The following is a 15,319-nucleotide window of genomic DNA, read 5'->3' on the forward strand; positions in this document are numbered from 1 at the left end:
TCTCACCTCATAAATCACTTGCCGCCACATAATCCCGACTACATTTTTATTTGTAAAAACTGTGTTTTCAGATACAAAATGATATGATCTGAAGTGATCAGCATCCGTACAAACACAGCTGAGAATGTATATGATGTGACCGTTCAAGTACGTGCCAGTGTAACAGGGAAGCTGATTATCTCCTCTGTAATTGTTTACTTACATTCAGAAAGCACTTCTGACAAGAAACAATGGTGGAGACAAAAAAAAACGAGATTTCTATTATAAGACTGAAAGTGTTGATATTAGCACCAATTAGCAAGTGAATGCGAGAAACCGCATGATCATTTTTAAAAGGTCTCCCTTTCTGTCCTGACGAAAAACACGTTTTTTTTTACGTGAGTTTTCTAATAAAACTAAGCCAACAGCTTTTTCCAACGTCTCTGTTTCAGGCACATATGGAGCAGAACTTACAAGTTTTTAAACAAAGACACATGGCACATGTCACGTTGATAGGGCTTGGTTTTGATTAAAATCTTCCCACACAGTATCAGTATTGACATCTGGACTTTAATACCAGTTCGTGAAAGTCAGTGTCATGATACACATTTGATGAAATGTGGCCAGTGATGAAAGCTGTTAAACAAAAATGACATGGCATTATATTACAAACACTGCAACTTGTATTCAAGTGTTTCATTAAATTTGTCACTTCAGATCTTCCCGACACACCATCATTCATTAAATAAGCACCAGCCTCTTAAAACACAAGGCAAAGCAACAATATTTATTAAAATTGCACCATTGATACACAATTCGAAATTGAACACAGACACCTGTCCAGCCTTGTTTTCCTCTTGTAGTTTGTGGAATAAACAACCAATCACGAGTAGTGTTCGATCTCTGTCAGCATGCCGATTGGCTCACTGATGCTGATTTGATATTGAATGACCTTTAATATAGCATGTAGTGAAAGCATGTATGAATGTAGATGTTTCAAAATGACTCATACAGTATTATGGAAATAATACTTTTAAACTGGTAAAACATTACAACACCATTTATTATTACATGTATTTAAATATTTTCATACATGTTTTTTTTAACTCAACTTTGAAAGGATTATTTGATAATTGCCTTCATAAGTTTAACAGCTGGTCCAGGTTAACCAAGTCAGTTTAAAACAAATGTGCCCAGGGTGGAAGTAGTGATAGTGGTTTACAAGAATATTATTTATCTTCTCTGGCGCTCACTAATTCTACCTCGGGTCGGCCGTGAGCCGTCCACTCCCTGTAATGTGACATTAATTATCACCTGTTTTGCCTATAATTGCGCTCCACTCCTGCCTTCCTATTTACTTTTCTATATTTGGCAATTAAATTACTCCTAAATTAAACCCCACATCATAGGTTTTAGGTAAGTTGTCATTTCCACACGTACAGTCGTGGAAATAAACCTTGTTCGTCGTGACAAATGGGATTTCAGGGGGCTGTATTTGCAGCCGTCAGCAGAAGTGGTGATAATGCCCCTGTATGTATGCATGTGTGTGTGTGTTACCTCGCACAGCACAAAACCTAAAATTCAATCTGCTTCCCTTTTTAAAATCCAGGAATCTGACCAGATGGTTGAACGCTGATAATGAATTTTGGCTGCATTAACCAGCAGGTCTCCCGTCTTGTGCATGTTCAACGTCTTTCACTCCCTACTTCTGCAATTCAGTCCGTTTAAGGCACATAATCAAGTCGGCACGTAGAATCTCAATCATTTGGGTGTGCTCACCTGGGCATGCATTTCACGGACGTTGCTCAGAAGGGTGAAATCGGGAAAGTTTCCCCAACTTAGATTGGAGATCTTAATCAGCTCAGGTGGTCCATTCATAAATAGTGTGCCTGGTAGAGCTCTTTTTGGATTTATGCAACAATTTGTGTCCATTTTAAGAGAGAATTGGGACCTGTTAAAGCAGTATAATATTTCAGCCTCTTTGTCAAGGGAAAACTAAGGCACAGCATAAAATTAAACACCATAATCCTACAAGTATAAAAAAAAAAACATGAAAGACTGGCTAGAGGTGTAATAATAAATAATGGCTGCGTTGTAGAAAATGCTAAACTCCTAACTGAAATCAGTTTTCATGGGTGCCCAAATTTATGTACAAGTAATATAAACCTTCACACTTTTACGACCATACTAGAGATAATTTGAATTTTATTGATTCAATTTTTTTTTTTTTAAACTTCATTGTTATAAAAAATTCACTGCACAAAAAATAAAAAATCCTCTACAAGCATAATTTTCCTTTTGGATCTGTGTGGGCTGAAAGGCCAATGTGATCACTTGTATAACATCCATTTGGGAAAAGTAGAAGAAGAAGGAAAAAAAAAAAAGCACACATTGAGAGATGCAGCGTGCAAACCTGGCAGGGGAGGTGATAAGGCTGTTTACCAATGTTCAGCCTAAAGAGGGTATTTACATAAGCCCAGAGGCATGAAAGCTGAAAGTTGGCCAGTTGTTCCAACACTGGAGCTCTTACTGTGTCCTTTTGGCATGCAACAGTGGTATGGCGTGCCTTGAACATTTTCCAGTATAATCTCACCTGCTGAATGGTGCAGGGGTATAAACAACCCCCTGTGACCAATGCTTCTCCTTCATGGGGCTTCTGAAGTGGCGGATAAACGCTCAGTGCAAACTGGAATACAGTTTCTGCGTGCAGCATTTTCTCTGGACAACACGAGCGAACACACGCGCACAAAAGAGAGCTGTTATTCCACAAAAAAAACCACAACACCCACTTGACACCGCTGATCGTTTCCTGCGTGCAAAGATGATGTTCCAAATTCATTAACCACTCGGAATAAAAAACAACTCTCCAATGATTCTGTGTTTAATTTTATTTTTTAGATATGATTCTTTGCAAAAATAATTACAAAGTGGAGGCAATATTTGTGTCACTATTCTGTGACTGCTTGTTGACCCCTGCTCCTCTGCTCAGTTGCTTCTGCCACTTACTGTATGCGTAGCAATTATTTTTAATTGCTTTGATTTCACTTAGAATAACATGATGGTAACTAATAATATTAATGAGTTAGAAGTAGACGGTTGCACCATATTTAACACTCAAAATTCTCAAGATGCAGGATTATTCCATATATCAACGACAAGCACATACTTAAGATTTGAAATTCACTCCGGTCTATTAAATCTGCCCTCAGTAACGTCTTCAATTTAAACTGTAGGCTGTAACTTTTAATTATAAGTAAATGTTTGTTACAGTCAAACTACTGTCATGAGTTCAAAGTGTTTAGATCTTGTGCAGCACACAGGTTTTAAAGGTGCATTATGTAATAAATGTAAAGCAACTGGCCATAAAATCCTCCTAATATGTCACAGAGACTATGGAATAATGTTCATATAACAAACTGAACTCACCAACAACAACAGTACAGACAAAATATTTGCATTAAAAAAAAATATTTTGCAGACTGCAAATCATGTTTATGTTTTGAAATCATGTTTTGGCATGTGGCGCCACCTACCGCCGTCTACCAATCATTTCAGTCAGTAGAGTCTCATCTGCCAAGCAACCACGGTTGCCAGTTACGTCAGAAAGCAAAACCTAAAAGACCTCGGTATGAGGAATTTGAATGTAGTAACCGTTTTTGGCCACATTCTTACATATGGCACCTTTAAGTTGAGACAAATCGGACAACAGCAACATTGCGCTTGTAAAACGCAACGAAGTGTCGTAAAAAGTTTCAGGTGTGAATTCTACTGCTCAGAAATACTCGTAAATCAACAGCTTCCACAACAGCTTGATGGGGTAAACATTTCCTGTTGAGATTTTAGAAATGTCCTTGCTAGCTTGTTGGCGAACGCATGTTTTCAGAATTTTTAAGTGTTTTTAACTGATCAACAGTTCGGCATTGTTCAACAAATAAAGAGAAGCAGCATACGTGGTATTCCACTTAAGACAGATCATGTAAAATATGTCTCATAAGGTAAACCAGAAAGTAGGGACCATCAGTTTCAAGGTGACGAAAAATGCAAAGTGACTGGCCTTTTAGCACTTATCGTATTGCACATGCTCTATTTTTTTTAAAGAGTTTTAGACGAATTACACATGGCCTTCATTTTACTGCACTTAGATTTGTAAGGAAAAAGGAGTAAATTGCACACAGCCCTTATATATTTCTAAAACCACTGTACTACATCACGCAGTGGGAAGTAAGAGACGGATTGGACATAAAAATTTGCCTGTTTTTGCCCTCTACCCTCTCCTTTCCTTTCTGTTTTCTTTCTCTAATTGGTTTTTGAGATTTGTATAAAAGTGTTGTATAAAAGTCCTCTGCTTGAGATGCTGCGTCACCCAGGGTGATGCAGAGAGGAAGGTGAATGCTCTCCGCAGCAAGACACGAGAAGTCAGGTGACATCACTGATAGCAGCTTTACATCTTGAGCTCATTCATCCTGTAACATCTGTTCTGTCCCGTGTCATTACACCAGACTCTATTTTCTTGCTGTCTGCTGTCAGTGGTGGCACCACGCATGTGCCCTGCAGCTTAGCTTGGTTTTTACTGATTTTACTGATGGCAACATTTGTTTTTTTCTTTTTTCTTGTTTCACTGTGGGAATAGACTGCCAGATAAACTTATCTCCACGATTGATTACCAACCTGCCGGGAGGTTAAAGCTCTCACTCAGGACAGCATTTGGCAGTGTGGACATTCAATCTATAAAGCTTTACAAAGGGTTAAAGGTGAGGCTTTGCTTGCTGCAGTACATGGCCTTAATAGTGGGAGGCAGGGGAGTTTGTCACAACTTAATTGAGGTCCTGGCATCTGTGCTACCATTTCATATTATTAGCTTGGCCCATGATGTATTACCTGTATGATGACAGGTATAAGGCCAGAAATGTGGACACTTTGATTGCGTAGCAGCTTCACTCTGATGTAAAAATAAACATTTCTACCAAATCACATCAACTAAACGCAGTAACCCTGGCACCATATCTTTGTCGTTAAGTGTTAATATGCTTTTTTGGACAGCAGCAGCTCCTCTGGTGTCCTGCCACAAATCTCATGCTACAACCAGCTCCAGTGATGCACAAGTCTTTAAAGTGTGCGTCATCAGTCAGTATAAATATGGCAGTGAAGGCTGGACATTGTTGGTATGAATGCACTAACTAAAGAGACTGTTTTGTCAATGAAATATAATATAATTTGTTTTACTTCCCCTGCTCTGACTGGACAATGAAGTTCATTGTTTCATTCTTAGTTCTAAGTCCATTCAGACTTTTAGTCCAGAAGGTCATGTTTTATTCTTGAGAGCGAAAAAAGATGAAGGGAAGGAAACCGAGAATTTGGGAGTTGCAGCTGTGCACACCCAGCCTCACCTGATAATGTATAATCTATCAAAGAATCCTTCTTTATTTTTGCTGAATAATCTTTAGGCGTAGCTTTGTCATGTCCTTAAGCCTAACTATTAATTATGTCATGTTGATATCACACTCTGATTATTAGTATATATTCTTTTTAACCAAAGATGTCTACACTTCCTACAGAGTTTTCCTCACACATCACCTCAAAGTTTCCTAACATGAAAGGATTTCTTGCACCTCTCGTCCCTCAGGAGGAGAGAGCGCGGCGAAAGGTGTGAGAGAGATTTAAATTCAATCTGTTCATTGCCGTGTGACATCTTCTGTTGTGATATCATCTCATCTGAAGTCCAGATGGCCAGTCTATGAAACTGGATTATATGATTATCCATCGACACATAAAAACCAATCCATTTGAGGTGAAACTGAGCAAAAAGTATGAAGGTGACTCGATGTAATCTGTGCTGAGTGACAATGTGAATTGATTTCAAGTAGTTTGACCAATAGTCTAATGTTCAAAACTTAAAAATCCAGAAATGGGCCACTCTTTAATTGTTTGAATAATCAAGAGACCACATGAATTCTTCCTGCATTTTGATTTTGGTCTGACCCTAAGCTCATTTATTTGATACGATAAGCAGCAGTTGTTTTTTTAATCACAGACTTGATTACATTGTGTTAAAAAACACAGATTTATTCAACGCTGACTTTAGGAACCACAATAAAAACGGCTATTTTTAACCCCTAATTTTCTCCTTCCCCTGTGAACTTGAGGTGTTGTGTGATCATTTATGTATTGCCGTTCTATCGTGTAAATGAATCCCTCTCTGCAGAAGAGATTTAGTATAATAACGAGGAAGAAAATGATCAACTATCTGTGGCTGTGTGGAGGGAGAAACAGTGTGTGGCATATTTTCTTCGTGCAGCATCAGTGAAGTTATTGTGGGAGGAAGAACCTGTGGGAAGTGTCTATGGTCAGCTGGGCATCTGATTTTCCCATTCTTAATATTCTTAATAAACCACAGTCTGCTGTTATGATATTCACAGCCCCCATGTGGGTGCTACTACTCTGCCTGTGGTCTGCGTTAGCAAAACTGTCAGCCATGGCGTTGGCCCTGTTTCTGTGGGGAGTTAAACTTACCCACTGACACAGCACCATGGATTTTCTCCTCACTGAAGAAGTGAACACCAATTGCTTCCTGAGTAATTGGACACATTATCTTCCCTACTGGTAACTGTATGTAGGGGCAGTTTGGCTGCTGAATAAGGCGGAGATAATGATATTCTGGATTTAAAGTGAAAGCGGTACAGAAATGTGAATGTGAAACCATCGGAGTGGCGCGTCTCAAGTCACCTGAGCAGAGACCATCGAAATGAAGTTGTGATGCTAAACCATATCTGTACAATTATGTATAAGTGCCAGCTCAAATGAGCTGTATTAACCAGGCAAACCAAAAAAAGTTAGGTTTGATATCAGAGTGCACTCACATTTGTGGTAATATCAAACCACATCCCTCCACAAGTGGACTCGACCATGTAGAGTCGAGTCGAGTCGAGCAGAGTAATGCTACAACTGTATGAATGAGGAAGCACCATATGTGTGAAGATGTGTGTGAAAGGTCTTTATATGTTGGCCCTGTCATGGACTGGCAGTCTAGTTTTAAAGGTGCATTATGTAATAAATCTAAAGCAACTGGTCATAAAATCCTCCTAATATGTCACATAGACCCAGGAATAAACAAAAAAACTATATAACAAACTGAACTCACCAACAACAACAGTACAGCCAAAATTTTTGCATTAACATAAATCTTTTGCAGACTGCAAATCATGTTTATGTTTTGAAATCATGTTTTGGCATGTGGCGCCACCTACCGCCGTCTACCAATCATTGCAGTCAGTAGAGTCTCAGCTGCAGAGCAACCAAGGGTTGCCAGTTACGTCAGAAAACGAAACCTAAAAGACCTCGGTATTTTTGAATTTGAATGTAGTAACCGTTTTTTGGCCACATTCTTACATATGGCACCTTTAATAATTGTGCACATTTTTGGTTGTTGTTTTATTCTGCCTATATTTGTTCTGTAAACTCATTTAACAACAATTTTAATGCAACTGATTATTTTCAAATATAAAAGTTACACCCTACAGATTTAAATTGGGCTAAGCAGCTGAATTCTTTCTGTCAGATTCATGTCTGCAAATTGGGATTCAGAACCCCCCCCCCCCCCCCGAGAATGCATTAGAGCCAGTCTCTGACCTCCCTGACATAAATATATGAAGTCAACTACACTACCTAAACTATTTATTTATGCTATTTCCCATTTTCGTCACAATTTCCCAGTAAATGACCAGTGGGAAATATGGAGTAGGCAGAGGGACTGGAGTGAAGCAATATATTCCACTCCCTGTCAGGATCCATGTTACCGTGGCTAATGCCTGACAGCCTCGGGGCCATGAGCAAGTCGTGTTATGCAAGCAGTCTGCCATGGAGAGCTGCTTCATCATACTGTAAGCAGCAGTGAGAGAAAATAACTATGGGTTTATACTCTGTACATTGTGACGAGTGAACACAAATTGTGTTTTTTCTCATCGAAAGTATGCATGTACCGAAGAGAGCTCGAGTACCTTCTCCTGTCTTGATGTTGTTTTTCCTCCTTTGTCAGTTGTTTTTGTGATTTCACCTGCAGCATCTGTTCTTTTGTGAACAAGTTTATCCTCCCAGACAACCACAGGTTTATGGTACAAATCCGGCCCGACCTGACACTTTCATCGGGCTCACATACCGCGTGTAATGATGGCACTATACTACAGTATATATCCCAAACTGGAGCAGATCTTGGCCACATTCTATACCCTCATCTGGTCCACATGGTGACACTTGGGAGGTCCACTCCTGTTTGGACAAACATCTCCACACTATGGGTGCCAGTCAGCCAAGAACATACCAGATAAAGCAGAACTGGATATATAACTGGCTCTAAATGGGTCAGTTCTTGGTAAACATTAATATTTCTATGCTGTATGTCGGGACAGATGAAGATATTGCATTAAAAAGAATGAATTGGCCAGTTTAAACAGAAATGGACCAAATACAGATTACATTTCATTTACCATTTGGGCAAAAACAGACCCAGAGTCAATGTACGCATTCTCAAACCTCCAATATCTTTTCTGCCTCTTTTTGTAAATAAAATGCTTCAAATAAAGCACAGCTTATACGAGTCAAACATTTGTGGGTCATGCATGAGACCTCGCATGTTTCCTGGCACAGGGAAATAGATCTGGATCTCGCTGATTCTCTCACACATCATCCCAGATACGTCTCCATGTCAATCAGGCCTAACCTGGCCTATGGCAAACAAGCGACTTCACACAGCACAAATATTGGATAAATCCAAGGTTATTGACATTCTGGGCAGGTTATCAAGTTTTGTTTGCTTAGATTTCTGGCGCAGTGATGAAAGATCTGGTGAATAACAATGAAGTGTTGGTGCAGCTTTTGTGGTGGGGTACCTTCTCCCCTGTTTATGTGACGTTACATAGAAGAGACACTATAATCTATACGTTATATAATAACTGACATCTAATCATAATGCATAGGAAAGAACTGGCTTCACATGGAAAACAAAAGGGGGTTATTTAATACAAACAGCACAATATGAGCAATAGTTGAATATGTTGTTTATTTTAAACATGGTGATGAAGCTTCTTGGATGTTTAGTTTTCTGTAAGGACATTAGCTTTTTCCATTTTTGTACCTTTTGAATGATTTTTGTTTTATTTTGTAGTTTCCTCCTTGAGTGTCAACTCTTGCTTTACTTCCTTTGACCTGCACAGTCCTGATTACTTTCACCTGTGTCTTGTTGCTTCCTCCTCCACTGGTCCAAGTGTTGAACACTATTTCAGCTGTTTGGTTTCTGGTCTGTAGTCTGTCAGTGATTCTGCTTCCTGCTCTGCCTCCCAGTAAGTAGTTTTTTCTGTATTTGCAGATCTACTTTTATATGGTTCTTGCTTTTTCAACCCTTATTTTCCATATTTACTCACTCTTTTCCTGTTTAAACCAAAACATCTTGTGCCCAAACATAACCAAACACCCCGGTCTGGTCCATCACAAGTCACAATTAGAAAAGCACAGGTGTAAATAATAAATAGAGTTCAGTTTTCTCACATGCAGACTCACCACCACCACGCAAGCCTGACTTACATGAATAAAACCAAGCCGTTCTTGCATGGCATCACTATCCCCGTGTGCGTTTCCTGCAAAACATAGTAAAATATCTGTTGGATTTGTGAGTTTAATAATGCCGCATGAAGCACGTGTCTGTTTTGTAAAGCAGACAAACATACATTTTTATCTACTCTATCAGTTGGCGATACAGGATTTGAAAAGGCAAAGACATCTCTGGAGAGTTCAAGTATATCTCCACCTGTGCTCCCGTGCACTGTGCTTCTGCTTCTTTAAATATCCAAAGCCTGGCAGGCCTGCTGTGTGCACTCGTGGCTGTAATGCTCAGATAGTGGCTGCTTGGTTTCACAAAGGGGTCCAAATGTATCGGCAGGTGAACGCCGACATCTCTCCATCTACAATATGCTGTATAATGAGAGAGTCTCTCTATTCACAGTGACGCATTGTTTTTTCCAAAATCATTTTGTGTGAACGCTGCTGGTGATAGTCAGAATCAGAGGTTAGTGGTTGAATCACAAGTGATCACCCATTTAATAAAAGAATTGACTGAGTAGATCACAATTAGCTCAGCAATTGCAAGGCAATTGTATTGTGTTGAGACAATAAGGCGAGTCAATGCAAGGCCCTTGCAAGTGAACTAGAACGTGCTTGCATTGATTCTATCAGCTAAAGAGTATTTTAATCTGTGAACAATGGCATGTTATAATGTAGAGATTGCGGTCTGCTCATCCAGCATATTAACAGATTAATGCTTTAGATTAGATCTTCAACCATCACAGGTACAGTGTGCCTTCTATCTCTGCTATTTTCTGCTATTTAGCCACATGACATGTTTGTCTCTATTTTTGCAAGTTAAAGAGAAGTTTAAAAAAAAAAAACATCCTCATATAGGATGTGGCACATCCAGAAAATGCTTTCTTCACAGACGTCTTAGATGTATCACGTTAAAAGAGCCTGACCCTATTCTCTACCCCTCTCTGTTATCATCTACACCCGTGTCTTCTTTCTCTTTCCTCCACATCTATTCATTTCCCAATTACCTCATCTGTCCTGCCATTTTCTCTCTGTCGTCTTGCAGATCCTTGCCCAGCCATTCATTACCGTTCGCTTTGACGTGTACCTGGTGGCAGTCTTTCATCATCCGTTCCATCGGGAGAAAGGTAAGGCAGCACAGCACAGCGTGGTACGAGCCGTGTTTGTCCGTGTGTGCTCATTCATTCACATTTAATCTTCCACAATGGCAATGGCCATCATTCCCCAATTTCCTCTGTCATTATGCTGACAGCACAGGGATAGCAAAGCTGTGGCTTTATGCATGCTGATAAAAAAAAGAAAGACTTTCTCTTGTGCCTTACTTCTCCAGTTGTATTTGCATTGCATCTAAAAAGAAGAGTCATTTTACAGCATGGGTTTAAATAACAGAAAGGGGGAAAAAGTCCCAGAGCAACAAATGAGCTGCTCTTACGACAGCGCTATACTTCACTGTACAGCCACATTAATTATTTGCTTTATTATGTGTTTCCTGATGAAAGGAATATGTTGTCTCATGCTGCTTAGTCTTAAACAGGGGCTTGTCTGGGGAGCATGATAAAGTAGTTTTATAATGTTTCTCTGGATTAAATTTTAAAAATACAGTAATGAAGTCTGGTTTAGCATATCAGGCTTAGGTTTTTACTGTAATTAACATCTGGTGGTGGCTCTATAGCATGAGAGCACTTGGATGAAACGCAGATTGTGTGCAAAGGCAGACAAATGAAAGGGTTTGAAAGAAATAATATAAGCTCTATAGCATATGCAGTACAACATTGGCCTGTGGTGATGAAAGAACGAGATTGCGAATACATGTGGTGGCCGAAATGAGTTTCCTCCACGGGGTTAGCGGGCTCAGCCTTAGAGATATAGGGTGAGGAGCTCAGAGTAGAATCCCTGCTCCTCTACATCATCAGGAGACGGCTGAGGAGGATCGGGCATCTGGTTAGGATTCCTTCCGCCTCCCTGAGGAGGTGTTTTGGGCATGTCCTTCAGAGACCTCAGGGCCGATCCAGGACACGCTGGAGGGATAATGTCTCTCAGCTTGCCTGGTTCTGCTTTTGGATCCCCCCCCTGGCAGAAGTGGCTGGGGAGAGGGCGGTCTGGGCTTCCTCGCTAATAAGCGGAAGACAGCAGAATGGAAAACAGTGGCCATGTTTTGTCATCATTTATCTACCTGAGCGGTGTTTTACAAACAGCATTTTTGTGTGGAGGAACCAAGGGCACTGCTCTGCAATGATAAAGCCACCCCGTGTTAAATGACCCACCCATGGAGTCTGTGAGGGCAAAGCTTCCTTTAGGGGAGTGGAAATGATTCCAGTCTCACTTTTTCTGATCGACATAGCAATGAATAGCATGAAACCAGCTAAATGAGTATTCTTTTTTTATTTTCCTATGTACAGTGAACAGAAATGGTGTATTAATCACACCCACCCACCCATTCACCGTTTACCAATGGCTGATGACCTCACATGGAGCAGAGGGTGAATTTAATTTTGTATAAATCGACTCTTAAGAGAAGTTTGATTGATAATATAATTAATGTTGCCAGTTCATTCTGACATAACATTTTTAAAGCATTATTGAGAACTGCAAAGGTATTAGCCTTTCGTTAAGACTGCCACTCACTCTGTGAGTTTCTTGAAGATTGAATCGGACAACCAATTATTATAGTGTTTTTATGTTGTTGTTGTTTTTAAAAAATGAGCTTTGATGTCCTGTGTGGGCAAAAATAATTAAAACAGCTCATGTCAAGCGAAGCAGTAGCTATTTAACACTTAATAATGTTTGAAAGCTATCAGGATCTATTTACAAAGACAGCTGCCGCGTTCGCGGCGCGGATAATCTGGGTTTTCATGCAGTGAGACCATTGCAAAGTCAACTTATATTATAATTTTTTTTTACTTAAAATAAAAGGAACAGCACCTGAGATTGAATTTTAATTTGGTTTATATGCAACTCTTCTTTTATCCTCGAGCCCATGAAAGGAATTGAAGAGTCGCACATGGGGACAAAGATAATGTTCAGTGTTCTTGGACTCATGCTTCTGATGGGGTAAGCCTCACATGGTAATTGTAACAACAGGAATAATAGTATTTGAATGGTGTGGTTAATGTATGTGTAAGTAAGTATAATACATTTATCTAAAGACTCCAAAATCTATTATTCTTCAAATCACCAACTTTCAGTAAAAAAATATGAATCTCATTTCAAGCCTCTTCTCTCTTGTGTTGGCATTGCTGCAGTCAATGAGTCATCATTATCAGGGAGTAGAGAGCAACTGTCCCAGAAGTAATCACACAGGCATCCCTACAGGTTGGAATCATTAATGTAGGTTCACGTGCCTGATTTACGGCTCCCCCTCCCCATAATCAAACCTCCCCCTAATGTCATGCTATTTTGTCTCCTGGGATTAAAAGAAGTGTTCGGAATGTCAAATCACAAAGCAAACGGTGATAACTAAAGCTAATTAATGTGGTTATTTATTGTGTGTGTGTGTGTGTGTGTGTGTGTGTGCGCGTGTGCTTGCCTGTGCTGAATATGGAACATAATGCATGCCTTTGTATAATCTGACTTTATTGTGCAGACAGTACACAGCCTTGTTAAAGCTGCGCCTTTTGTTGCCTTTAGGATGTTATTAGTCTGCATCTGTTTCATCTTTGGGAACATTATATTTACGGTCCGAGCAGCACAAGGTGCGTAGGTCCCTATTAAAACTCAAGTTCTTATTATTATTGTTTTTCCTCGAAATTAATCACATTTTTGAGGGCCTGAACATACCCCAAAACTCACAAATTTTTGTGACCTCATCAGACCTGGTGAAAATTTGACGTCTGAAAGTGGTTCGGTGAATGGGCGTCTCAAATTGGAAGTGGGAGGGGCTATACTGACGCAAAAAACTTCTATTAGGTCATCTGATGTTTACGGACGGTCAAAAAGTCAATGATGCCCTATATACTCTAAACCCAGCAGGAAGTTGGCCATCTTGGATTGAACATCTAATGTGGGCTCTGCCAAGCAATACTACCAGACCTGACTGAGGGAGTGTTTGTGCTATACTAGCAGTGTAGGGTTCTGTGGGGCCAAGAGGCTTTTATCAAATGAAACTGGATTTTTTATGGGTGCTTTTTGTGTTTTCTGTCATAATCTAACCTGCAGCCCATCTGTCTTGATATCAAATATATATCACTTTGCGTGTGCAGCGCGGGAATGTTATCGGTCGAATAACCAACATCTAACATTTAAAGGTCACACGCTACAGTTTTAATGTACAATAATAACCCTACATTGCATATACTAATATTTGACATCAAATATATTTAACATATGATATATGTTATATTAATGTGATCTGAATGATTCAGATGACCTTGCTCTCAGGTTTGCCCTCTGCCACTGCTGAAAGTCAATTAGCATAAGGATTAGGGCTGTGAGCCTAACCGTCAGGTAAAGTGAAGTAAAGTGGTCAAGTCAAGGGTATAGGGCAAACTTCTTTTATTCCTGGTGTCACTACAGTATTCATGAGAAGCTAACAACCTGATATTGACACGGTGTAGCAGAACTTTTCCCCCCCGACTGCTCCCCTCTGACTATCAATCACCAGGACGGCCCATTCATCAAGTGGCCCCATTGGTCCGGCCCCCCTGTGACACACAAACGTTTTTCCAATTTAAAATCTGATATTGATGGAACACCTCATCCTGCTTCAGCCTCTTTGTGCTGCGAGTTAGTCCAATATCCTTATCCTTATGCTCACTCAATCACAATGGCCACAGTTACACAAAATGTATTTACCTCGACAAGGATTGCACAGACTGTCTGTTAAGCTGATTAAATGTTGCACTAGTTTTACTTAACTACACCTATATGTCCCAATATTAACATTTTTGTTGTTTTAATCCAGGCTTGTTTGCAAAATCGTATATGAATTTAGTGTGTGGACACTTTATTACCTGGCAGTTCTGTTTTCAGTGCCATCTGTCTCTGTGTGTTTAATAGGATTAAGCAAAAGTTCTGAACTGGTTTTCTTGAAACTTGGTGGGATGTAAAGTAGAGTTTCACACATTAGATTTGTAGTAGTAGTAGTAGTAGTTTCAGGAAGGAGATGTCATGAGTTAAAATGGAAATTAGCTTACATTGTCCAAGTCCCTTCAGTTATACAGCACTGTGGTACATGTAAATGAGTTGTATTAACATGAGGTCATAAGGTGTACCCAATGTCCACATTATCTGAAAGCACATCATTATTGCAAGTTCAATTGGCTGCCATGATTTCAGTAAACTGATGCTGTAATATGATGAAAATAAGAAAGAAAACACTGGTTCCCCTGGACAGTTCAGAGGGGCAGAGGTAATGAACGCTCTTAATTATGCAACTGATGAAGTGATCTCCATAGACTCAACAGTGAACGTTGCTATTACAATGCATCAGGAACTCACTGTGTTATCTTGAAGAAAATGTAAAAAGCTGAGCGTGGCATTTGTTTATCATAGTGTTTTGTATCACTGATCGGCTTTACAACATTTTATGGATTAACTAATACATGTACTTGCCAAATGTAATCATACAGCGTAGACGGCGGCCATTTTGACATGAAATTGTATAGCTAATCAGGTGGTCATACTGACATCAAGACCCTGCACCAAAATAGAGCAGAACCAGTATTAATGTGATTAGTCACTATATCAGCTATTCAAGCCTGTGACTGTCATTAAAATCTAAACATGATAGATGCTTGGTGTTGATTACAGTCAA

Source organism: Microchirus variegatus (assembly GCF_963457635.1).
Source record: "Microchirus variegatus genome assembly, chromosome: 22".
NCBI lineage: Eukaryota > Metazoa > Chordata > Actinopteri > Pleuronectiformes > Soleidae > Microchirus > Microchirus variegatus.